We start from the raw sequence: 27852 nt of genomic DNA, 5'->3' as shown, positions 1-27852 counted from the left end.
ATTAGCATCCTTTTATTTTTTTCCTTGAAGATATATTTTTAACATTTCTTGTAAGGCTGCTCTAGTGAAAGTGAACTCTTTTAGTTTTTGTTTGTTTGGAAAACTTTTTATCTCTTTTTCAATTCTGGACAAATTTGCAGATAGAGCATTATTGGTTGGCAGGTTTTTTTGTTTTTGTTTTTTTGTTTTCTTTCAGTACTTTGAATGTGTCATGCCATTTCTTTCCGGCCTGCAAAGAATCTGCTGAAAAATCAACTGATAGTCTTATGATGGTTCTCTTGTACGTAACAAGCTGCTTTTCTCCTCCTGCTTTTAAGAATCTCTTCTTGTCTTTAACTTTTGACAATATAATTGTAAGTGTCTCTGGGTGGTTCTCTTTAGATTTGTCTTATTTAGAACTCTCTGGGCTTCCTGGAACTTTGTATCTGTTTCTTTCTCCAGTTCAGGGAGATTTTCAGCCATTATTTATTGAAATAATCTTTCTGCCCCTTTCTCTCCTTCTTCTCTTCTGGGACCCCTATCATGCGTATACTTGTACATTTGATGATATCTCACAAGTTCCTTAAGCTGTCTTCATTCTTTTTCATTCTTTTTTGTTGTTTTTGTTTCTCAGATTGGATAAATTCCACTGTCCTGTCTTTGAGTTCTCTGATTATTTTTTCCACTGGATCTAGTTTGTTGTTGGACCCCTTTATTGAATTTTTTCAAGTCAGTTATTGTGTTCTTTAGTTCCCTGATTTCTGTTTGGTACTTACTTATGTTTTCTGTTTCTTTGTTGAAATTTTTATTTTTTTATGCATTGTTCTCCTGAGCTTAGTGAGCATTTTTACAACCATTATTCTGAATTCTCTGTATGGTAAATCAGTTATCTCCATTTCATTAAGATCAGTTTCTGGAGATTTATCTTGTTCATTTGTTTGGAACATATTCCTGTTTCTTCATTTTTCTTGACTCTTTGTGTTGGTTTCTGCACATTAGATAAAGCATCACCTCTCCCAGTCTTGACAGACCGGTCTTGTGTAGGAGATGAAACTTGCCAATCAACCTGACCTGAGCTCCTCCTTCCATCTCAAATCTTTGTGATTGTGAAAACCACTGTTTTTATTTTTAGTGTCTCCCAGTAGTTGAGGGTGTTTAAAGACCCGTCAGTGTCCCAAAGAGGAGGTGACAATCAGCACCTACATCCAAGGTGATTAGAAGCCAGGTCTTCAGGCAGCAGATAGTAAAGTATGTAGTTTAACACCTTCCACGTTGAAGCTGCGAGATGAAATGCGGTGTTTTGCTTGCTGAGTGCTGGGGGAAAAGGTCGAGTAGCCACGACAAATGCTTACGCACCCATTAACAACTGATTCTTTGTTTGCTGTAGTCCTGTGGGACTCATGAATGCAAGCTCCATTGGCTTTCAGAGCTTGATCATTTAGGGGTTCATCCCTTGGATTTCAGCCTTAAAAGTTGGGGTTTTAGATGTGTGGTTCAAACACTTTTCTTTTCAAGGAGAAGCTGGGAATTGAGGGTTGCTTCTCAATTGTATGATGAGCTGCCAGGAGTGGGGTTTATGGCAGAAGTATATCCCAGCCTTTCCTATCTGTTTTGATGTGGGTATTTTCTCAGTCACCCTTCGTGTAGCAGTCACTCAGCTAGTTTCTGGATTTTTCTCAGAGGGAATTGCTCCATTGGTTAGCTATACATTTGATGTGTCCATCGGAGGAGGGAAATTCAGAAGCATCCTGTGTCACCATATTGGTCTGGACTTATGGCCTATGGCATTCTTGCCCTAGAGTGTTGGTTCTGCCATCTATAAATCGTTTAAGGTGAAACATTTATTCAAATCTTATGTCCTTATTTTATAGCATTGTTATCTTGTCGTAATTGAGTTGTAAGCATTTTTATATATTCTTTACTAACTATAGGGCCATTTCCTAGGGTGGTGTTTGCAGTGAACAACCTTGTAAATCTGATCTGAGTCAGTCTTAATCACTGATTTTGACAAATGTATTTTTATTGTATTTATTATTGTATGGAGCCTTTATTTCTGACATCTTCTTTCATGTTTTTATTCATCGTTTTTTTTTCTCCTTTCCTACCTCTATTATGTTGACGATTCACTTTATTCTTTTTGTTTGAAAGTTACAAATACTATTTTTTCTTCTGTTATTTCTAACTTATTAAGATTCATTACATTTGTTTTTCCTTTCTAATGTGTAAATGTTAATATCTCTGTCTTCCCCCTCAACAACAATCTTAGCAGTCTCTCAGCTTACTTTTCTCCTATAACTTCCCTTCATTTCATGATGGCATCATCTGGAGGTTTTGTTCTGTATCTTTTAATGTTTATTCAGGTAACAATAATTTTACTAAGTTATTATTCGCCGTTGATTCCCTTATCCCTTTGCTTTGACTGGAATTCTTGTTGGAACATATCCTGCAAGATATTTTTCAAAGAGTGTCTATCAATGTGTGATACACTTTATGAGACTACTACCTCTTCTAAGCTATCCCTCTGTGGTCACATCCAAAACTACTCCCTTTGTTTCTTTATTCATTCATTCAGCAGCTATCTAGTGATTACCTCCTGTGTACCAAGTATTACCCTTGGTCTGAGGAAGGAAACAAAACCAACAAAAACTCACTGTCCTCTGGAGTTGACACAAGGCGCAGAAGAGAGGGGTAGAGAACACTTGAGGCCTTCTTGGCAGTCCATGGTAAAGGCTGCACACTCCAGCAGAGCTCCTCAGCTGCCATGATGTTGCCCTGGTGTTTCTGGATGGTAAAATAGGAGGTTCTGCTTTCTTGTCACTTCATGATGACTGGGCAAACGATATTTTAACCTGGGAACTCCAGGAGGAAAAAAGGACCAACTAGATTGCCATCTTGATCCATCTCCACTCTTTGGCTGTTGACTCTTCCTCTTTAGATTATATTAGTAACTTTCCCAGCCATATTAGGACAACTTTTTCCTGATCCCCAAGGGTTTCTTGCTTGTGGTTTTGTTGTTATAGCCGTTATAAAAGTTATTTCCTCAATAAAGTTCTGAAAACCACCGAGATCCAATATTATCTGTAATAGCTATGGGATTTGTCTGAGAAAGTTATCCAGCAGCCCATGGTAGTTCTTCATCTTTTCCAGAATTGGTAGTCCTGGTACTATTTATTATTATTTACTATTATTATGGGATGCATATGCCAATGGAAATCAATGCCAGGAGAGTTTTCACAAATGATTATCAAACACATCCTGAATTTAAAAGAGAAAAACTGTGAAATTTAATTACATGTGTGGTACATTAGCCAATAAATTATCAGAATCTTAGGACAATTTTATCTGCTGAACTCCTAGGAGAGTTGACCATTGTAGGGAAAAGGGACTGAGGAGAGAAGCTGGGGATCTCTGAGTGGCCCTTCTCTATGCAGTTCCAGGAGGCTGGACCAGCTCCTACTTCCAGCTCATCACAGGAGTTAGGAGTGAGTGGGTGGGATCTGGTCAGAGAGTCAGAAGCAGCCCTGAATTTCTGAAAAAGCCAGAACAGGAAGCTCTTATAAACAGCAGCTGCAGGTGACCAAGCCATGCCGTCCATCTAACATGCTGTCCATCTGACAGCATCTGAGCCATGTGCCTTGCACAGCTTTTGAAGCCAACCCATTTCCCACTCCTGTCTGTGCAGTCCTAATTTTAGGACACACACCCCACTGTCCTCAAATCTTTTTTTAATTTCCAGTTAAAGGACTTTAATGTTGGATTTCATTTTAGTTTACTGCTCAGTAATTTCCCTGATACTCTCAATCTTCTCAGACCCTGGTTCAGGGAAGGGTGCTAACACTGCAGAAGGCAGCAGAAATGGACCTTTGGCTAGATGTGACCAAAAAAGGGGAAAGAAGAATGAATTTGGGGTACTGTTCTCACGTTGAAAAATAATATACTGTGTTTCCTGGAAAATAAGACCTAGCTGGACCATCAACTCTAATGCGTCTTTTGGAGCAAAAATTCATATAAGACACGGTCTTATTTTACTATAAGACCCGGTCTTTATGAGATATGATATGATATATGATAGGATAGGATATGATAGGATATGATACTGGGTCTTATATTACTTTTTGCTCTAGAAGACACATTAGAGCTGATGGTACGGCTAGGTCTTATTTTGGGGGAAACACAGTAAATTGGAGGATGGAAGAAATGTTAAGGAAAGTTAAGGGCTGTATAAAACCCCTTTTTATAAATCCTCTTGTGCTTTTTTTCTTTAGTTTCCCTAATTTGCATTAAATCCAGTTATCAAATGGTGGACAACAGGATGAGGTAACGGTATCCTAAAACAGCAACAAAACAGGTTATATACCTAATACAATATGTACGTTTAGTGACCCAACAGCAAAACAGTTGACCAAAACTAGTGTCAATTAGTGTAGGTATAAGGACAATGCTGGTGTGCTAAAGTCAGCTCAGTAAGTAAAAAGTAGGCATTAATAAAAAAACAACACTGTATTGTTATTTTGAGCTGCATTTAGTCATGTTCTTGCCAAGACCAGAATTTGAAAATATGCACTGTGCCATGCACTCTACGTGTCTAGCAGGAACACATAATAGAGTGTCATGTTATCTTAAGCTCATGAAAGATTTGATGAGATATTAATTCTAATTAAAATTTTTAAAAAGGTTAGCATGTTCTTCCTTTTGCTAAACAATTAATTAAAACACACACACACACACACACACACACACACACACAGCCACCTCCGGTTGTAGCAGTGAATATTTTTCCTGTCAGAGAGTCTTAGTAAATCACAATTTGCTAAGCTGAGCGTCTGAGTCCTGCAGCTGTTGGACGTGTTCTGTGGGTTCCCAAGGTTGTTGATTTCCTCTGCTGTAACAGATGGAGTGCAAGAGGACAGAAGAGAAATTCATCTAACAGGAGGCAGGCATATTAGTATTCCAAATGTATTTGTGTATCAAAGCCAGGCGATAGTTATGTCCGAAAACCATTGGACTTATCAAAAAAAAATATCTCCTATAACACCCTGGTGGCTTGACAATGGTTATATCCTTTAAAAAAACGACTTGAAATTTATCCAAGTTTTACCTATACTGTGTAGGTGATAAGAGCACAAATTACTGTCCCTTCCATAAATATAAAGACCATTTGCTTCAAAGAAATGGTTAAATTATGAACACTCAGATATATTTATTAAAACAAAGCAATTATTAAAAATTGACCTGCGCCTATAATAATAAATATCACTTTCTAGGATTACTAGTGTTTTTGTACTTTATTCAAGAAGGAAATGTATTTGCATGTGACATCGCAGGTAGTACTGCACAGGGAGGCAGGTCATGAGGTTCTAGTCCCTCCTCTTTCAAGGGCTTTTGAGAAAGCTATATAACTCTAATAGATCGAAGGGCCCTTTACAAAAAGGGAGAAATTGTAGTACCGTAACTATCCCCTGATAGAATAGTAAGCCAGAGCGCCTCCCTTCCCACCCACCCACCCCCTGCATTTTTTATTGTTGTAGTAAAATATCAGAATTCCTTTTAACTTGCCTTTCATTTCAAACATTTTGGTGTATTTGTTACTGTAACCTGGGGAAATGGAAAAGGAGGGAGGAGAGAGCGAAATATTGGTGGATTCTCTATGTATGTAGGGAGACATTCTCTATGTTATTTAAGCTCCTGGGGGAAAAAAGAAGAAGAAGAAAAATGAGAAGAGAACTGATATTCATCGATATTCATCTAATACCGACACTGCAGATTACCTATATTTTCTAAATTGTCCCATGCAACACAGTTAGTTAAAGATTGGAGCTGAATTTAAAATCAGATCCCCTTGACTGCACAGGGGAAGCTGCTTCAACTTCACCTTCTAAATGGTCATTATTTTTGTATCTTCAAATCTTCATTTCCACATAAATATTTTCATTTATTTATAGAGGCAATATTGTGTTTTGATATTTTTTTGTAACTTGGGACCTGTGTGTATGTAATGAGTATTCAGCAATATTATAGCAATAAATTGAAGATTAACACAGTCTTCTGAAATATTAATGGTAGGCAAAAAAAAAAGAGCACTGAATCCAAAAAATTGACTGGCGGTTTTTTGCCACATTATTGACAGATACAAGCTGTTCATATTTTATTATTGGGTAAATTTGTTAGTCGTATTATAAATGCCATCCTCCTCACCCGCTAAAACTAATTTCAGAGAAGAAAAGCATATTTAAAGTAGAATTTAGAAATAAATGACTTATAAAGGAATGACATGATTGGGGAATATTATGCATGTAGATCTCACAACAGTGTGTGATAGAAAGATTTTAATGCAATCCTTTTATCTTTTATTTGAAAATTGATGAGCACAAAATATTTTCTTCTGTTATTAATCTTTATCCTAGAAGTTTCCAAACATGGACAATATGTGTATGTCACTAGATGTCTTGTGAACACTACTTGTCTCTACCCCCATGAACTTACCCTCCCCCTTTTAATTAATTATTTAACAAAAAAAAACCAACCTTCATGCTTATTAATTTTCAAATCTTAATACAGCCCATCTCCGACTTGTCTGTATCTATCACTTATAACTGTTCAGGACATTATTACCAGTTACACACCTATTCTCAATTGTCCATAGAATTTCCTTCCATCTTCCCCAGACATATAAAGTCTGTTTTTCTGGTCCTCCCAAGTAGCAAACCCTTTTGGCTTTTTGTCTAACCCCTGCGACCAAGGCCTCACAGTGGTTGTAGTGTAAGAAGTATTGATCTGGATATTAGGATGAGAATAAGTCAAGTAAATACCCTTCTTGCTCTCATAAAACTCATCCCTAGCAACACTGTCTCAATATTTTGGCATCTCCAGCTTTCATCCCTTTTCCTTCTTCTCATTCTCCACAGCCGCCCCCTGATTTTCTTCCTCTTCCCTTCCTCCTTCTTTCTCCTCTTCTCTCCTCTCCATTAACAAAATCTGTTGCTTCAGCTCTAGAGTTTTCTTCCTCCTCGGATTTTGCGCAATGGAATGTAGCCAATATAGTTTCCCCTTTACCTATAATCCTAAATAAGCACATAATTCTTTGTGGTTGTCTATGACTTTTTTTACTCTTAGAAGCATTAGGGCATCCAACAATGGGTAGAAATAATTAACAAGAAGAGACATTTCACATTTCAAGGTGTTTTGCCCCTCTCACAGTTAATTATCTGAGATGCTTTTGTATCCAAAGATCCACCATTAGAATCTATATCACCTTCATGCAACTTGATTTTTTTCCTCACTGTTGTCGGAATAAATTAAGGAGAGGCATTTAAGAAATGTAAACCCTGTAAGAGACCTCTACCATTCTCGTGATTCATAAACTTTGCAGCACCCTCTCCCTCTCTTGCTGGTTCCCATGTGGCCTTTCACCATGGCTCCAATCCACTGAAACTTTTGAGGGTGTAGTTGTAAAAGGGGAATGAATTAGCAGGGAAAGATAATGGGTGGGTTGGGAGTGTAAACTCTAGGCTCCATTCTCTTCTGTTGTACCCAGGAGAGAGCATGGGGGCTAAAGCAGAGTTAGAATCGGTGGAGAAAGAATCAGGTAGGCCAATTTTAATGGCATATATAAGAGAAATTACTCTCAGGACAAGTGTCCAGTCCACTTACTTTCTAGACCTTTAGACGTTTCTATTTCACAGGTGAGAGAGTTTTCTGCAGAAGGGTGGTTAGTGAGATATGTCTGATTCTGTTTCCAAGATAATGTGTATGGATAGATAATCTTAGACCTCAGAACTGGATCATTTAACCCACTTTCCCCATTCATTAAAATATCACTCCACGTTATGGACAGGTTCAACATTCTATTGATAGTATATATCAGGTACATTATGGATTTCATAGGGTTTTGTGAAAGCGCGGGGCCTCTAATTTCCACTTTTTTATGGGAAAATTCATCCTGAGTGCATAGAGATAGATTTTTGAAGTCTTGTAAACTGGGGATCGGCTTGTAACCTCAGTGAACAAATATTTTCTATTTCTCAACTGAGAAAATTAAACAAGGAAATCAGCATAAGCAATTTAAATTTGCTCACTATGGCTATAAGTAATACATGTATGTTCTGTTTCATCATTTTATATCAAGATGGATTTTCATGAATATGTAAATATTCCAAAGACTATATACCCCACTTGTAAGAGACAATAAAATAGAATGAGTTTCCTATTCTGAAGGTTTATACAGAGGGTGCCAAAAAATGTATACACATTTTTAAAAAAGAAAAAACTGTATTAAAGTTGTAATACTCAATATATACCAATAGCAAAAGATGAATACAAGTCACGTGTATACATTTTTGGTTTTGGCACCCCTGGTATATTATTTTAATTACCAAGAGAATTGTAAATTATTACTAAAATGCAAAAACAACTAATTAAGCATTAATATGATAGCATATATATAGTAAAACCTCTATTCATGTACCTTGATTTATGTGTTAATTTCCTTCATTTCCTCATAAATAGCTCACTGTTATCAATGGAAGAAATCTAAGAAATAAAAATCAACGCAGTTAACTTTTCTACATATAAAAAGAATGAAGTAAACATACACTTTTACTCCCTAATGGATAATGCAAAGCAAATTTTATCTTACCTACTTTGTCTTCCCTCATAATGGTTTTGCCTACTTTCATACTTCATGGAAAGTGGTGGAAAATTTACTGAAATAATCTCTACTTTATCAACCTTTAATTTAAAATAATCATGGAAGACCTATGAAACCCCTACATTTAAGTAGCTTTCACTTTAATAAGAATTTTAGTAATTGTTTTAATATTTACTTGTCCTCGGTAATGCAAGTGAAATTCTCTGCCATCACCCCCATCCTTATCCTCTTGGTTGCTTGGCAACATAGAACAAAGCAGAGATCCATCAGAACAACAACAACAACAAAAACAGGTTTTACTATCAGGGACACTGATGAAATGAAACTATTTCTTTCAGATTAAATGAAACACTGGGAAAACTTGTTTAGTGATTTACATATGTAATATGTGTGAGTATGCATATATATATATATATATATACACACATATATATAAATATAATCTGCGTTGACAGTAGGAGTGGTGACAGTTACCTCTCATGCAATTTAGTCAGCAAGCTTGCTTAGTTACTCAAATAGAGATTCACTTAATTTGCCCTTAGCCTCAGTTTCTCTCCTTAAGTAAATGGGAACTGGAGTTACCACCTTCAGGGATTGAGAACTGGGGGTATAAAAACCAATAGAAAACCATACCTTATAAAATGGTCCATCTGAAAACAAATGACAGTTCTTTGCATCCACAAGGTAGAGCTTATCTAACATAGGTGAATTTTATCACAAACAAGTTTGTGGCAATAAAGTTGAAGTGTACTTAGAATTTAGGATATTTTTCAGATAATAATTCCTTTTAATCAGCTATTTGATTTCATTTGAGAAGTAAAATTATAAGTATACTAGTTATACCAGATATAATTTAACTAACAAAAATTATTATTTAGAACAGCCAAAGAGATTTTGATTAAAAATTTCCAAGGATATCTCATCTTTGAGAAGCAGTGGAATGAGTTACCCATGGAAGTATGGAAATATCTAGATATTTTAATAATAGCCTAGTGCCATATCAACATCTGTTTGAATTTGTAGCATGACTTTTTTTCTTTAAGTTAAACAGATATACATACATGATTTCTTCTTGAGCTTTCTCTAGCTCCTAATTCTGCAGTATGTTTTAGAATATTTATATTTACAGGTATCAGTTGTCTTAAAGGATAGTATCCTATATGAAAATCAGCTACATTTGTAAGACAAACTGAGCAATTCACTTATACACATTTACAATACTTTGATTCAAAATACCTTATTTACTTAAAGATTATATTCTTAGACCGTATTTGTAAATAAGAGAGGGAGTAAAATGCCACAAAGTGAAGCAACTCTCCTAGAAACTTAATTAAAATCATGATGATACATTCAGCCTGGAGTTTAGTTTTATTTTCAGCTAGTCATCTGCAGCCATGCTTCCCACAGAGGGAGGTTGCCAGGCTCACAGCACACTGTGCAACTTGGATGAACAGTATTACAGGCTGCTTATGAGCATATTAAATCTGGGATCTGTGGAGAGCAGCCAGAGCACCAAGACAAAGATGCTGAACGCAGGGTATTTTCTAGGTAGCTTTCCTAGCTGCCTAAATGCTCATCACTTTTCTTCAGTACAGTGTTCAGAATGTAGTTAAAAAATATATATATATACATATATATATGTATATATATACACATATCCAACTTAACTGTTGTTTCTGATAATACTAGCAAGTTATTCTGATTTTTAAATTGTTTACATGAACATAAGTCCTATTCTATGGGCATATTTGTGTTCTTCAGGTGAATTGAATGACTTGTAGCCGAAGCGGTGAACTAGTTACAGATCCAGCAACTGAAGCAGCCATTCCTGCTGCTGAGACTTGGTTTGTTTACCTCCATTTCTGTGTTAGAGATTTGGCATGCCTTTTGTGTTTACATGATGTATACACGTGTTCAGGGAGCAGCTACACAACAAAAGCGCAATTAAGAAGATCCATTAGTTCAGGGGCATGACAGGTTTACATCTTAGGATGTAGGTAGTCAATCAACAAATATGTATTAAAGAAGTAAGATGTACAAAGAACTCTTGATACAAAACTAAGTACTACAGCAGTACCTTCTTCCCAAGTGGCTTGTGGTCCAGTTTCCTTGGCTGCAACAGGGAAGGGCATAGAAAGGATTGCTGGGGCCTGAAATGAGCTGCATTCTTCTATCAAAATGGGGCAGATGGTAGGACATTGAATTTATCTGCAATTTCTGTGATATCCAGTCTAGTAAACCAGAACACTCTCCACAGAAGGTGGTGGGAGGAAGCGAGAGTGTCCTAACTTGAAGTCTTGAGGGATCCCAAAAGAAAGGCTGTTTTCAGGAAGAGTTAACATACCAGGCCAAAGGCTACTATCCTGAGACAGACTGGCTTATAAGGTTGGCCTCTGACTGGTGTTTGGGAACTTGAATGATAAACAGTTTCCTACACTGATTTAAAACTTTCTCAAAATAGCGGGAGTGGCTCATTGTGTAGTGTCTAAACTACTTTTATGAGCAATGTGGTGTATACTGAACATTTGTTTTCCTTCTGGGAATCTGGAATTTTTGTACGTGCTAAGCAGAGGGTACCTATGTGAGTAGCCCTCCATCAAAACCCTGGACACACTGATTCTTTAATGAACTTCCCTGGTAGATGGTATTTCACAGGGGCTGTCACAACTTGTAGCTGAAAAAATTCAGTGTGTCTGGGTAACTCCACTGGTGGACTGTTGGAAGCTGTGCTTAGTTTCCTGCAGACTTCACTCTTAAGAGCCTGTTCCCTTGCTGATTTTATTTTGAATCCTTTTACTGTAATATAATCACGAATATAACAATTTCTGGGTCCCGTGAGACACTCTAGTGAATCACCAACACTGAGCATGTTCGTGGAGAACCCCAACACATGCAGAATCTGAATTTCAAACTGATATGTAGTAGCAGGAAATCTGATGGACGACAGTATCTTGTGTCTTTTTCTCAAGTCCAAATACGGAACTCCAGGAGATATTGGTCCAGTTTGAAATGCCTCTTCTCCACTTCCCCTGATAATGTAAGAGATAATAAATCTACTCTGATTTTCCACCTCCTCACCCATTAGTTTTGAATGATAGAAAACTCAAGCTAAATGGGAGTTTATTGATTCTCATAACTGAACGATCTTAGGATAGAGCTTGCTTTAGTTTGATGCTCAGCTCAAATGATGCCTCCGTTTCTGGGTTCTGCCGTTGCTCTGCTGGTTACCTTCTCCAGCGCGGTCTTCCCTGTTGTCACAAGATGGCTGTGGCAGTTCCAGGATCACATTCATAAGTCCAACAAGAAAAGCCAAAGTTGAAAATTAGAACTCACGAGTTTGTTTTGGCCATATGCCCACATGACCCACACATATTGAGGACTGTCCCCCACCCCCTTCCAGGAATTGCCATGAGCCTCCTCTACCCCTAAAAAAATCAGGACTAAGAATTATATGTTTCAGAAGTAGCATTAAGAGATACTAGAAGGCCAAAGTCACAGCCAGTGTTTACTTCCTTCACAATCCCCACCACTCAGAATCACTGATCATGTCAACAGATGCCGGAAAAGCATTTGACAAAATTAAACATCCATTCATGATAAAAGCTCACAACAAGAGAGTATAGAAGGAATGTACCTTGACATAATAAAGGCCATCCATATGTGACAAACTTACAGCTAACATCGTACTCAATGGTGAAAGGTTGGAAACTGTTCCTCTAAGATCAGGAGCAAGACAAAGATGCTCTTACCACTCTTACCATTCCTATTCAACATAGCCAGACCAATCAGGCAAGAAAGGGAAATAAACAGCATACAAATTGGAAAGGAAGAAGTAAATTATCTCTATTCATAGATGACATAATGTTACATATTAAAAATCCTAAAGACTTCACCAAAAAACTGTTAGAACTAATAAACAAATTCAATGAAATTGCAGGATGCAAAATGAACATAAAAAGTCAGTTTTATTTCTAGACATTAACAATGAATTATCTGAAAAAGAGATAAAGAAAACAATCCCATTTACAATAGCATCAAAAAGCATAAAATCCTTACAAAGAAATTTAACCAAGGAGGTAAACAATCTGTGTACTGAAAACTCTTTAAGACATTGATAAAGAAGACAGTAAGTGGAATGATGTCTCATGTGTTTGAATTAGAAGAATTAATATTGTTAAAATGTCCATACTATCCAAAGCCATCTATAGATTTGATGGGTTCCCTATGAGCATTCCAATGGCATATTTGACTACTGGAAATAGAAATAGAAAAACAACCCTAAAATTTGTATGAATCAACAAAAGACCCTGAATAGCCAAAGCCATCTTTCGAAAGCAGACAAAGCTAGAGGCAACACACTTCTGGTTTCAAACTATATTACAAAGCTGTAGTAATCAAAACAGTATTGGCATGTAAACAGATGCACAGCCCAATGGAACAGAATTGAGAGCACAGAAATAAATCATTCATATATGGTCAACTAATTTTGACAAGGGTGCCAAAAATACTAAATGAAGAAAAGATAATCTCTTCAATAAGTGCTGCTGGGAAAACTGGATATTCACATGCAAAATGAAGAAAGTTGACTTTCTCTTACACAACTCACAAAAATTAGTTCAAAGAGATTAAAGACTTAAATGCAAGATCTGAAACATAAAACTCCTAGAAACAAACATAGGTAAAAAAAACCTCCTTGACGTTGGTCTGGGCAATGATTTTATGGATGTGACACCAAAATCAAAAAAAAAAAAAAGGAAACAAGTGGGACTACATCAAACTGAAAAGGTCCTGTGTAGCAAAGGAACTCACTAACAAAATGGAAAGGCAGCATAAGAAATAGAAGAAAATATTTGCAAACCACATATCTGATAAGACGTTAAAATCCAAAATATATAAGAAACTCATAAAACTCAATAACAAAAACAAACAAACAAATAATCTGATATTAAAATGGGCAAAAGACCTGAATTTACATTTTTCCAAAGAAGACATATAAATGGCCAATAGTCCCTACAAGAAAGATGAATAACATCACTAATCTTCAGGGAAATGCAAATCAAAACAACCACAATGAGATATCACCTCACACCTGTTAGAATGGCTTTATCAAAAAGATATAACAAGTGCTATCAAGGATATGGAAAAAAGTGAACACTTGTAAGCTGTTGTTGGAAATATAAATTGATGCAGCCACTATGGAAAATAGTATGGAAATTCTTCAAGAAATTAAAACTCGAATTACCATGTGATCTAGCAATTCCACTTCTGGGAGTATTTACAAAGGAAATGAAATCATTATCTCAAGAAGACATGTACACTTTCATATTTATTGCACCATTATTTATAATAGACAAGGTCTGATACACACTCACACATGCACGCACACAGTGGAATATTATTCAGTCTTAAAAAAGAAGGAAATCCTGACATTTGCAACAACATGGATGAACCTTGAGGACATTATGAAAAGTGTAAGACAAATAGGGAAGGTAAACTACTGTATGATCTTACTTATATGTGGTATTTAAAAAAAAAACAAACTCATAGAAACATAGAGCAGATTGGTGGTTGCCAGACGTGATGGATGGAAGGAATAAGTGAAGGTGGTGGTGGTCAAGGGTGCAAACTTCCATTGTAAGATGTATATTTGAAAGTTGCTAAGAGAGTAGGTTTTAAATGTCCTCAACACACAAATACATACACACACACATACACACACACACACACACAACATACACACACTATGTGAGGTGATGGACTGTGTAAGGTGTGTTAACTAATCTTATTTCACAATATATACATAGATCAAATTAGAACACAACAACAAAAAAAAACACTGGTCCACCTGATAAATTTTATAGCTTTGTCTTCACTGTTTTTGTGCCTTTTGGAAAAATTCTGTCCTAAGTAGCTAATCTATCCAATACAGTATTTTGATTAAAGGACCAATCACATTAGATTAGTGCCCACTTCTGAAATCATCTTTTTATATTCCAGTTAAGCCCTATACTTAAATGAATGGGATAAATGTCATATTCAGGTTCAGAATATTATTCAGACTTTCTGTAAGTAATTGGACTTACGCCTATCAGATCAGCCTTATTTTTCCATCTAGATTTGCTAATTAGACTCAAATTAAGTTATTACTGTATTCTTATGGCCTTTTAATTCTGTCTCTTCCCCTTATTACCTGTCTCCTAAGCACAGTAATTTAACTTTCCATCGCCTTGAAGAAAGGAAATGAGCTTTTTATGAACAGATGTTTCCTGGAATGTAGTCGACCTTTTAAATGCAACTCAGTAGGGAATAAGATGGAGAATAAGGCATTGAATTCTTACAGGAATTCATTTCTCAGTTGCTTTTTTCTTTTGATTTTAAACATTAAACTGCCATACCATTCATAGTAGAAAACTAAAATTGTATATATTATGTAAACATAAAATTACATAAACCCCATTATATCTTATTTTTTTCTGTTAGCCTGTAAGGTAAGTCAGGATAACTCATATGGGGTTCATGAGTTACAAGGCAGTGCAAGAAAATTGGAACCCCTATTTTTAAAATGTTAAACCTACTTTAGGCATACCTTTTTCTAGATTTCACTTTGGAAAGAAAAAGAATATTCCTTCTCATCTGCGACTTTAATTTCAGTATACCTGGCAGAGCTTAAAAACAGCCTGAGCTCTTCCATGCTATGTACAAGCATATATCACTATTTAATTTTTTACAGGCAATATGAACAGAGCATTGAAATAATACTGCATACTTGTGGGGGGAGAGGAAGACGCATATCAAGTTAAAAAATAGTTCTCTTTCATGTGCATACTACACACATTTTTCACTCTTCATTTCTTTTCCTTTCTCTCCTTCCTTTTTCTCCCATCTTTCACTTTATACACAAAGATAATGAACATGTTAAATATCCTATACAGAAAAGTCACACCATTTGCACATTTAATTTGTTCATACTGAAAGAGAATAATCCAGAGAGACATAGTGTGAGTGGCTGTGGTTCTAATCCGTGCCCCAGATTGAGCAGTAGGATGGGAAATTGCAATCTGCTGTTTCCTCATGAAGTCTCAATTCCCTGTATGTCTCGTAATGTGAGTATGAGGCTGACGTGGTATAATTCCTTAATTTAAAGATACATGTGCTACATATGAAATGGCCCTAAATACACGGCAGCTACTTTGCCTGGGTTTTTTAGCTGATGAAATAGTAATACTATGTTCAGTGATAGAGGAAAAAAATCCTGGCTAGCATGGAGCTCTTAAGTGGCAGAATGTGGTGTATCAATCTCCAAAAAGATTAACACAAATACTGTTTACTGTAACTTAAGGGTAAACCAGAGTATTTTCTAGGGTAATTATGAGATCTGTAGAACTTAATCGTTTCACTGTGTCATCATCGTCACCATCATCTGTTCACCCTAATGATTTTGTAAGCCTTCTCTTATATTTTCAAAACAGTTTTGTCTTTTCAATAGTTTTTTTCTGTGTGGTAATTTGATAATAGTTATCGACAGTGTGACAAAGAGATATTTGATCCATCAAATCCAGTTCTAAAAACATCCTAAGGGAATATCCCTACATACAGAACAAATGTACAAATATATTCACTGTAGGACATTTTTATCAGAACAAAAATAGGAACACAAAGCTAAATTCCCAACAATGATGGAGTGTTTAATGTCATCTCAATATAACGGTGTACTTTGCAGTCATTAATAGTAATGGCTGATGTCTATCAAGTGGTTATGATATGCTAGGCACATTATAAACTTACATGTATTAACGCAGAATAAATCTTAACAGCCCGTAGATTTTGTAGATCTGTAATAATATGCTTAATATACTGCATTTATATGTATTTAGCTTATATATGCGCTATACTTTTTTGATTAATATAATCAGTAAAAGAAAAATTCTAGAAGACTATAACAAAAAATGTAAATAATCATAGAGGTGAAGGAAGCTGGAGTGATTTTTTTTAATATCTTGTATTTTCTAATTTTTCTAAATTGAAGATATTACTTCATTTGATCCATTAGTTACAGATTTGCTAACTCTGCTGTCAGTAGGCAAGCCACTGGCCACATGTGACTGTTTTAATGAAATAAAATTAAAAATTCACTTCCTAGTAGCACTTGCCACATTTCCAGTGCTCAAGAACCACATGTGGCTGGTGATTCCCATATTGGACAGAGCAGATATAAAACATTTCCAGTATCACACAAAGTTCTGTTGGTCAGCACTGCCTAATTACTGAATTAAAGGTTGTAGTCCAACAGCACTTCCCTGTTGAAACATTAATACATGACCATCCTACTAGTTAGAGCAGTGGAATTGCTACATCACTTACTGCATACTGGCAGTAGGCAGTTGGAAATTGTAACAGCCATGTGTTAAGCAGGGCTAGTGAGATTCTGAAACTGGGGGCTCCATGTGGGCCTATCTTCAGACAGGCTGTGAAGGCTGGCAGCGGCGTAACCTTGTTCTTTCTTCCAAGTGCTTGACCTGTTCTCTGTTTTAACATGTGCGAGTCATATAGATATCAACTGTCACCATCTTCTTTTTTAATGGATGGGAAGATTGAGTTTCAGCAAGATTGACCAAAAGGCATAGTGCATCTCTTACTCCAGAGGTCTCTTGATTCATAGGAGTAATCATAAAGAAGTAACTGTCAGTTGTTATCAATTTCTTACTCTCAGGAAAATAAGCATTGAACTAAGGGTTAGAACTTGTGTGTCTCTTCAATGTTTTTGTTTTTGATTTTGTTTTCTTTTTATTACACCCCCATCTTTGTGGTTAAAATTAGAAAAGTGAGAGCCACCATTCAATTTCTACTGTACCATCTAGCAGGTTCAGATTCCAGTAAATGAGAGAAAAGGACACGTATGTTTCCCCATGCATGTAACTTGGTTGTAACAGTTATAAAAACTATAATATTTTTAGCTCACTGTTGGCAAAATAATTTGTTTCTCAGTTAAAGTATATTATAACTTTATAAACTTTTGATTATGTGAAAATTGCAATAGATACGAAATACAAGATATTTCACTAGGATATACTGTAAAATACATGTAGCCTTCAATTTCTAAGAAAGCATGGAGGGTATTTTAACCTGGTTGAGTATTGTTATTTTCTTCTAAAAATTATATTTTGTTTGAAAAATAGCTTCTACAGTCATATCCTAAGGTGCATCGGAGGGTGGCAGACCCTCCACCTATTACGTAGCTAGTTGTGGTTCCGTCTCTTTCCTGCAGGATTTAGGTCATGGTCCTTGAGTGCTTCGTAAGCACAGGCTTCATAGGATCTGCACACCAGCTTTCCTTGTAGCAGTAGTTAGGTAGTTCTTGTTGGTACTTTGCGGTTTCAGCTCCATGTTTTCTTTGTTTTTTTCTTTCTTCCCTTCCCTTTCTTTCCTTTTTGTTGTTTTTCTTTCTTTATCTTTGTTGCATCTCCCTGCTTTATTCCCTAAACTTTATATCTGTTTTACTCTTACTTTTTATTGCCACCCAAAGTCAGTGTTTTCCCATTATCCCTTGGATTGATCTTGAACTTAATAATTGTCTGCTTTAGTTGTTTGCCTTGACTTTAAAAGACGTATATCTAATAAAGTAGCGAGAAAAGATGAGTTTAATTTTATTTTCCCCTTTAATCATTTCAGTGTTAGAATTTTTAATCTGTCTCAAACTTACTCTGGATTGAACCATTCTGATATCTAAGTTAAATCAATTCAGCAGGACAAATTATTTTTGTAGACTTGAAAGCAAATTGTACCATTTCTCTACATTCTTTTCTTATATCCAGCAAACTTTTTCCTTAAAGGTTTTAGTAGCTTGCTTGTCTGAATGTTGATTATGAATCAGTGAATAAAATTCAACCATAACGTTGTTGTAATTTACTTTTATTCATCATGTTCATGAATGTTCTGTTAATCGGATTCAATATGTGGGTAACCAGTATTCAGTGTATTAGAATTATGCAAATTAAAGCAAAATAAAATTTTAACTCAAAAGTTATGATGGCCATATTTTTTACTGATAACAATTAGACTTCCAGGCTTTCAGAGTCCTTCATTTTCATTTTAGTTAACAAAGCTGCTATGATTTCCCTTTCTCAGGGTCAACTGATTACAACCTTAAGGCAATCTACAACCTTAATTTTCCTTTATTATGTAAAGTAACGTATTCCCAGATTCTGGGGATTAGGACATAGACATCCTTGGGAGGCCATTACTCTGCAATGTGGGTTTTTTGTGGGTTTTTTTTTCAGTTTTATAAATAATACTGTATAATAATGATGCTCTAATTAACTTCCTTCTACATGAATCTTTAGTTACATCTTTATTGTTTTTAAGATAAACAGATGGCCAGCTTTTTCCTGTAAGTTAAGCAATATCCAACTTATTTCTGTATTAAATATAACTCCAGATTTTCAGTAGTCCTAATAATTGTCTGATTTAGGACTAAAAAAAGTGATATAGACATCTATTACTTAGTATTGGTGACTGAGGTTATTATATAGGTTGTAGAGTTTCTACTCACATGTAGCAATTTTATTGCTACTTCTTAAAACTAGAGGTTAATATGTAGAAATATAAAAATTACTGGACAGAGACAAATTGGAAATAGAAGCAGATAAAAATATGAAGAATTATATTTATTTTTCAATTGAAATGATTGTAAGGTTGTGGAGTTTTTCTGGGGTTTTTGTTTTGGTTTTTTGGGGGTTTTTTGTTGTTTGTTTTTTGTGTTGTTTTTGTGTGTGTGTGTGTGTGTGTGTGTGTGTGTGTGTGTGTGTGTGTGTGTGTGTGTAAAATATTGAATAAGAACAACAAATAAGGTTTTATACCTTAAAGTAAAATGTTCGCCACTAAAACATAAACTCTGCGTGTACTCACTTCAAGTGTATAATAGTGTAAGCATACCCTACATACATTCACACTCTACTAATTATAAAATACAGGGTTACTTGTTAGAGTGCAAGATTATACTTGTATTAGTATATCTTAAAATTTTTCATTTAATATAAAATAGCACAAGAATCTTCCAATGCTTTAAATGCTGAGATAAATATATAAGATCCTGAGAGAATAAAGAATAATTTAAATACATAATGAAAAATTTAGCAACAAATATGACATTGATAACAAATTTTGGGATTTGAATTTGTGATACATAAATAATAAATAAGTAAGCAGCCTGATATATATGATGTGCAGAAAGACACAGTAGGCCTAATAAACTTTAAAATGAAGTGGTATGATATGATAACATGAACTGACATCTCATGTTATCCAGATGAACATGACATCTGGTATTCTTTTTGCAAAAATAAGAGCAATCCCTTCATCTAGTTTATGTTTATAAATATTTTAAAAACCATAGTATCACAGCTAATGTTTAAGGTACAGTATTCAATATGGGGAGAGTTTTTATTTTAATTATTGAATCCCCATTTGTATTCTCGAAAAGTAAACATTTTGAACTATTCAAAAGAAAAATAACTGAGTATTTATGGTTATATTCTGGAATAATTTTGGTTTTTATTCAAATATAAGCAGATACTAGCTATATGAGTCAGATAGACCATAGTTGTATGAATCAGGATATAAAGTTAAGTCCCATAAATTACTAGTATTATATTATAATTTTTTGATTACTTTGTAAGTATTCCAAATAGAGGAAAATACTATGATCAGAAGGATTTGTATGTCAACCACCCTCTTTGTTTGTTACGCTACTGCTAACATCATACTAAGTATGAGCAAACAATGATCTCGCAAAGTTAGTTCAGTACTCTCTTACAATTCTGTCCTATCTGGGAAAGGGTGACTGTAAAATCAGGGTAAGTTTTGCATGCTGTCACTAATTGTAAGTGCTTCTTAGTTGTCTGTTTTAAGTTACAAACCTAGAGTGGAGAAATTCATACCCTTTTTCTTTGCACTGGAGGCGGCCTGCCTAGGTGGCGCTGCTGGATCTCCACAGGGCATACCTCCTCCAGGGGCCTTTGCTCAGTCAAGACAATCAATTCATCATTTGTTATCTGCCATATCAGGGCAATAGAGTTTCCTAGCATTCCGGCACAAGGTTGAGAATGGGGTGCAGTAGTGGGGTACAAAACAGGAGCAAACTAATTTTGGGAGGTTCCTGAAATTAGAAGAAATAGGGTTGTTCACTGATCTGTTCACACCCTTCCCCTCTGGCTTCTGCCCTGTTTAATCAGTCAGGGGAAGGAGAAACAGAAGAGGGGCCTCATACAGTGACAAGAATGAACACATATTTCTTGGCTCCAGGTTCATGCTCTTATGCTTTTTCCTCTCTGTGTCATTGATATTGTCACTCTGTGCCTTCCTTGCCAAGAAGAAAGAACTTCTAGAAATTGAAAGAAAAAAAAGATTTAAACTAGAGCAGTGGCCTTCATAACAGAATAATGGTTCCTCCCCACTCCCTGTGGAATGGGCATAACTAACCCAGGCCTCAGCTGTGGTCATTAGAATAAAAGCAGCTGGAAGAAGACGAAGCCTACCCTCTGGTGCTTTAAAAAATATTTTGTTTTGTTCAATACATAATAATTCCTTGCCCCACCTCACCATGAGAGACTGAGAGAGCGAGCAACTCTACTTCCCCCTTTTCTCATACATTTGTAAACGTGTTCTTTTTAGTTAATCCCCTATAAATCTGCTCTTTAAGTTTATTATAATTGATTTAGAGCTCTTAGTGGACAGGAGTATTTAATCAGCTTTGAGCCTCTGGGACAGGCTAGCGCTCTGAATTCCGCTTAAGGGGCAGCGTACTTCTGGGATGTGTCTTGTAACAGGCTGGCTGCCCATCCATATGCCCATCTCTGCCTGTCTCTTTCTAACTAAATGCTTTTATGATTTTTATATTTTATGAATTTCGCTATCAATGACAACTTATTTAGCAGCAAAAGTGGTAAACTAGACAAAAGAGTTTAGCTATAGAAAAAAACCAAAAACACGTTTTCTACAGAAAAAATGTAACATGGTAAATGTGCATAAGGGTTTGTGTTTTGCCCAGTGCATCAGGTGAATGAGCAAGGATTTCTGTAACAGTCTCTTTGGGATCCTGAGTATGTATGAGAATGGACTGAAGAACCTTTATGTTGAGTTAATTACACTCTAAAAATGCTGAGCATTGACTCTTACCAGGTTTGCATTTTCCTAAGGTGTTTGTGATGATTAAATGATATAATATGAGCAGAGCACATTTGGACACTACTTGGTATATATTTAGTGTTCGTTAGATGTTATTTCTTCTTTTCCTCTTTTATCAGAAGATGAGTTCTGCCATCAGTTCCAATTCTAAAGTTGAATTTCTTGGGCTCCTAGAAAATGCTCAGTAAATGTTTGCCATTTTTATTTTTTTTCTTCTGTATTTTCTTATAAAGCAGCTTTAGATTTTCATCATCAGGAACAGGAATTCTACACACATAAAGGAAAGTAGAGAATTAAGACAATGCCATCAATTCAAACACAAAAATAGTTAACTCAAAAGTATTTTCCTAATTCTTCTGGTTTTTCAGAATTAGCTAGATGATTTCAGTGCTTCTCCATAGTATGTATGAATTAAAATGTTTTTCATGCGACATTCCCTCAATAAAGTTTTAACGTTTCATTGATAATTGCTTTTCTTCTGGTCTCATTTCATGTACACGCAAAGGCAGACTTTTTCTGTCATCTGTGAAAAGTCCTACCATTCTGCTAATAACTGAACATGTGTGTCCTGTTGCTGCGTGCATGCACTTGAAATGAACCAAGTGGGGTTTTAGGGCTTTCCACTTGAACATCAAAGGGCACAGTGTCCCCAAGAGCCTCCACATCAAGGGAGCTGCCTATTTACTCCTCAATAATGCATGGGTGAGTCAGGCTTCTCTTTGCAGTCTTTTTTGGCCTGGGGCTGTTAGAGCTCAACTAGTTCCTCTGCTGTTAAAAAATTGATCAGCTTTCTTTCCCTGATATTTGGAAAAGGAAAAATAAGATTTATCCATTCAAAATGGATAATTCAAAAGTGTTCACTTCCATCCTTCCTTACTCCAGCAAAAGTTGGAAGGCTGAATTAGAGAAGCAATAAGAACCAATAAACATTAAAATTAGTAATTTATGTAATACGAAAAAGTAGGAAAAGATAAGATGGTTTCTACATAAGAAATTTGCTGATACAAACTAGGTCAGAAAGCCTGTCTTTTTCAAAGTGGCATTGGAACCTCCGATGTTAGAATCTCTTGAAATGAATCAGAATCCTGTGCAGGGGTGGGTGGGTAGGGGTGAGAAAGGAGGGTGGACAAGCAGGAATCTTGCATTTGTTGCAATCTCCATATGATTCTTATTCACACTAAAGTTTGAGGATCATGTTTCTCTAAATGTTTTAGCAGCCATTACAAAAAGGAAGACATGTTTTGTTACATAATTCAGTGTCCCTAAGAGAAACAAATCGGTTACCCCAGAGAAGCACAAGAATTCCTCCTTTACTAAGATCAATGAATTTCTTCTCTCTGAGTGCTTAGGTGGTAATATAAAGCCATTAATATTAATGTCTTTTCATAGAAAGTGTGTTGTAATAAGCTAAATTCATAGGTATTGGTTTTGATATCTACAACAGGTAAGTCATGCCGTAAATGAGAAGGAATTCCTCCATCCTTCATCCACATTATAGCAGGAGAAAGAGAAAACAAAAAAATAATTGTCTCTATACCTACATGTTAGACGATGGAATAAAATAAATTACTTTGGCACCTTGTTCATATATTGCATTCTCCTTCCCCCGCTCACTCTTGTTCTGCAAGCCCACTCTTTTCATTAAGAGATGAAATCATCACTGTGGAGAGTTGAAGAGTGAGCATATTAAGGGAATTTCAAGTACAGTCCGTCTGTGTTGCTCTCAGTGTGCGGGACTGAGCAGTCCTGTTGACCTTATGTCTTCCTGTCTCTCCAGTATGCCCTCTCACCCATCGATTAATTCTTTGGCCTCATGAGCCCCAGTGGGTGGAGCTCCTCCATTTTCATTTATCATGGATCCCCTGCGTCAAGGGCACATCTTAAATATAGCCACATTCAGATCATTGCTATCTCCTATGGAATAAAAATCAAGAATTCCCTTCCTGGCTATAACATCCATCTCTGGCACTACAGATTTTCTAGTCAGTGAACCAAATACGTAGGTATTTGTCATCCTGATTATGACTTACAGTCTCTCATGTCCTTTCCCATTCTCCCTGTGTATGATCCTGGCGCTGGTTTTAAATGCTCTCCCAGACTAAACCCTGTGGTAACTAGCATCTTAAATTCCTGGCCTTTTTGTGTGTTTTTTCAATCCTGGCATATGAGAAATAGTAATATGGCAAATTGAGATCACTAATTAATTACTTGAACTGTTAGGTGGAGTTACATAATCACTGCCCGTATGTTCCAGGACCACTTTACGCGGACTCTTCTCATTGAACTTGGCCCATTGCGGTGTACTTTTTAAGTGTGTGACAGTCTCCCTCGGTGGAATGCAAGCCCCTGCCCTCCCAAACAGTCCCAGATATTACTTGTCTATTTGTCTCCTACTGTGTCTGGCACATACTAAACCCTGAATAAATATATTTGAATTGCATGTAAGTCTGACATTCAGCCATTAGGTACTTTTTTTCCATGAGAACATCTATTAGTGTTACCATGTGTAAGTATTTGTTGAATTGAGTAGATAAGCTGGGAATGTATTCCAGTGTCTTCTTTGCAGTGTTTTGGGTTCCAAGAAGTAAATGGCATGGATTATTTCATTTAAGAAAATACTGAGTTTGGCAAAGAAAAAAATAAGTTAAAAGTGTCTATCTCTCAAGACAAACATATTCCTTATGATTATTAAATCTGGTTTGATTTTTTAAATAATATTGGATTCAGTTCACAGAGTTGGAGGCTTATGCTGCCCGAATACAGTGTGTGGCATGTTCTAACCTACAAAACTTTAATACTTTAAACAACACTTTTCAATAACATATGCTTGTTATAGAAAATTGGAAACATGAAAAGAAGAAAAGGCACCGAAATTCCACCACCTAGATATAGTGTATCTTAACATTTTAGTGTATTTACTTGTCTTCTTTTTCTGTGGTTAATTTTAATAGTTGAAGTTCTACCCTTCACATAATTTTGCATTTTGCTTTTTTCACTTCATCCTGCATGCACTTCATCTATTTTTTCCAGCCTGATTCCACAGAGACTCAGAGTTATAAATAATGTGCATAAAGCTACATATCTTTGCATAATCACACTTTTGTGTGACCATGCTCCAAAATGTTGCTTTTATTAGAATGAAAGTTCTTGCAAACTTTTGCTTACAAACAAACCTTTGAGTCCATTGCATTTTAAAATAAAATACTATTTTGTTCCCTTTTCATAGTCAGCGCCGAGAGTAGTGTTTTTCATAAATTAAATGCCAGGACCTGCCCTTTTTTCTCACTCAGGCTCTTCAGCCTCCTGAGAGGAATTTTAAATAGACTGTCACCTTTTTTCCTCTTGTTTGCTTTCATGAGGCATTAGATGGCACAACTTGGAACTAGAGGGACAATAAATAATGGAAACAAGACTAGTTTGTATCATTGTTTGGGTAAAAATACTCACAAGTCATATACGATCATTTTTTTTTTTTAATGCTCTCTTCCCCAGCCTTGAGGGTACCTGGGAACTGAAAGCTGGCCACTGAGTGGGGTACAAAGGATGCAACTGAATCAGGAAATCATGGTGGTGAGGAGTGTGTTGAAAGTCAACCATTCAAAACACAATCTCTACCCTTCCCTCTCACCCTACTCGAGAAACTTTTTTTATTTCTTTAAACCCTCTTGTTTGAATAATTTATTTTGAATATTAACTATTATGATTATTTAAGAGATTAAAATTTAGTCAGAGACAGACTAAAAACCACTGAATTATACTCTTTAAAAAGGTAAGTTTTATGGTATGTGAATTGTATCTTAATATGAATTTTAAAATAAGGCAAAAGAGAGAGATGGAAGTCCATTCCGTCTATTAATTCATTTATGTAAACATTTACTAAGTGACTGATTAAAAAATCGGAGCCTGCTTTGGCGGTGGCAAAGGTGCATCACACGTAGACTGTTTTGGGGGGAATGTATAGTCTAGTAGGGGAGATATGTGTATTTCAGTAAGTAACACCAGAGGGCAAGTATTTTACAAGAGAGGTCCAGGTAAACTGCTGAGGAAAAGCGGAAGGAAAGGTTCATAAATTCCAGCAGCAAACGTCGAAGAAGGAATTTAGAAAAAAGTATTTGAGTGCTGATTGATTTTCCGTGAATTAATGTAGAATTGATCAGGTCGGTAGGCTGGTAGATTTGGTGGTGGTGAGATGAGGGAACAACCCTCTGATTGCTCATACTTTTCTCAGGGAGTATTAGGCAAGATTTTTCCAGAGGCGAGATAGATTGGGATAGTGGAAAGAAGGGAGATACTATGAACTCATCCTTTGGAGAGTTGTAGAGTGTGCATCTTTCACATGTGGTCAATTTGTGTGTTTTTGTCTAGAACCTTTTAGCAGCTAGGTGTAAGTGAAGTGCAGAGGGGAAGAATAACTGGATATAGGTAAACAGAGTTGGAGTTTATGATATGAATATGACAAAGGGGAAACAGGCCAGGGAATTTGAGAGTGGTGAAAAGAAAGTAATTCTAATGGTTTAGGGAAGTAGATTTTCAAAGCAGTGTCAGTATCACCTGGAAACTTGGTGGAAATGCAAATTCATGGTCCTAGAATCAGAGGCCCAGGGTGGGGCTTAGCAATCTGTGTTTTTTTTTTTTTTTTTTCAGGGCTCTTTGAAGATTTTCTTTTTCTTTTTTTTTTAATTTTATTTTTTAAATTTATTGGGGTGACAATTGTTAGTAAAATTACATAGATTTCAATATGACCTCCAGGTGATTCTGTAATATACTAACCTTTCAACCAGTGGTTTGGGAACTCTAAGCTACTTAAGGCAGTAAGTACAGTTATGGAAAAGGGGAAGAAATGATGATGATGGATAACTAAAAAGAAGTAGAGAGTATATATGGTGTATATAAAGGGTATATATATCTCCATGAAAGTGAAGAATTGTGCAAGTGGAGGAATTCAAGAAAGTGAGCCATGAGGCAGTGCTGTCCGAGCCTAGGATACTTGGAGGATTTTAGAAGTGGAGCAATTAAGAGACTCATTTGTTGAATGGGATCGTCCATATTGGTGCTACTGTCACCAAGAATCATGACATGGATAGGAGTGGAGAAGAAAATTGTGAGGCAGTTACTGAAATCGCCATTGCATGAGGAGTGACAAGAAAGCAGGCAGACAGCTACAGGAGGGTTAGAGGATGGTCTAGTCTAGCTCATTTCTTTCCTCTCCCCTTCCTCAGGTATACAGGATAGGAGAGAAAAATAGCTTGGACTCTAAATCCAAACTGAAATAAGGTAGTTCCCTCATGTCCAGACTTAGAGCACGAGGCACCAGGAAAGAGTATGGGAGGGCTGGGCCAAGAAGATTGAGTCGTATTAGTGAATCAAGGGTTAGTACGGAAGTAAATGACCAGGTGGAAATGGGTGACCTGAAAGTCATGGATTCATGTTACTGAAATAAGCAGGTACGTGAGACATGATGAGGCAACGTGAAAGCCCTCTTAACTGACATGATTAGGATCAGCACTTGTTTAGTTAACTGAAAATGACAGTTATGAGAAAACGATGCATCATATCCCTTCAGCACTTTATTTTTAGTTGTATAGTAATTGATCATATCCACTGCTTGAACTTCCAAATTATTTTTCCTGAATACACCACACTGAGGAATGCCATCTTTGAATTCCACGTTTAGTTTCTTTCAAGTAGAACAAGAACTAAAAAATACTTGAGAAAACCCAAGGGTAGAATCTTTCTAGACGTTTTTACATTTTATCCCTAACTTTTTTATGATTGTGTTGCTTACATAATTTTTTTTAATAATTTACCTTTATTTACTCTTTTCAAAGTGTACAGTTCTGTTTTTAACACAACTCTCGCTTAGAATCTTATGTTCTACTGATCTTTGTATTATTTGGTTAAATTACATAATTGCAATGACAAACATAAACAGCTTTGGGAACAAACACACCTGATTTGATGTATATGCAATTCAGCAAATGGGAGACAAGAGCCCGCATGAACTCCTGAATATCCAATATCCTGTTGGTGTATGTTTTATAGAA

The 27852-nt window shown here is 36.1% G+C and overlaps 1 protein-coding gene across 1 annotated transcript in view; it reads left to right on the top strand.

Annotated features, from left to right (window-relative positions):
• SLC2A13 (solute carrier family 2 member 13) overlaps positions 1-27852 on the top strand; it is a 308745-nt gene that overhangs the window by 177662 nt on the left and 103231 nt on the right.

This window comes from Rhinolophus ferrumequinum, chromosome 10 (assembly GCF_004115265.2).
Source record: "Rhinolophus ferrumequinum isolate MPI-CBG mRhiFer1 chromosome 10, mRhiFer1_v1.p, whole genome shotgun sequence".
NCBI lineage: Eukaryota > Metazoa > Chordata > Mammalia > Chiroptera > Rhinolophidae > Rhinolophus > Rhinolophus ferrumequinum.
The sequence above is the reverse complement of the archived record's forward strand: the minus strand, read 5'-3'. Positions and strand labels throughout refer to the sequence as shown.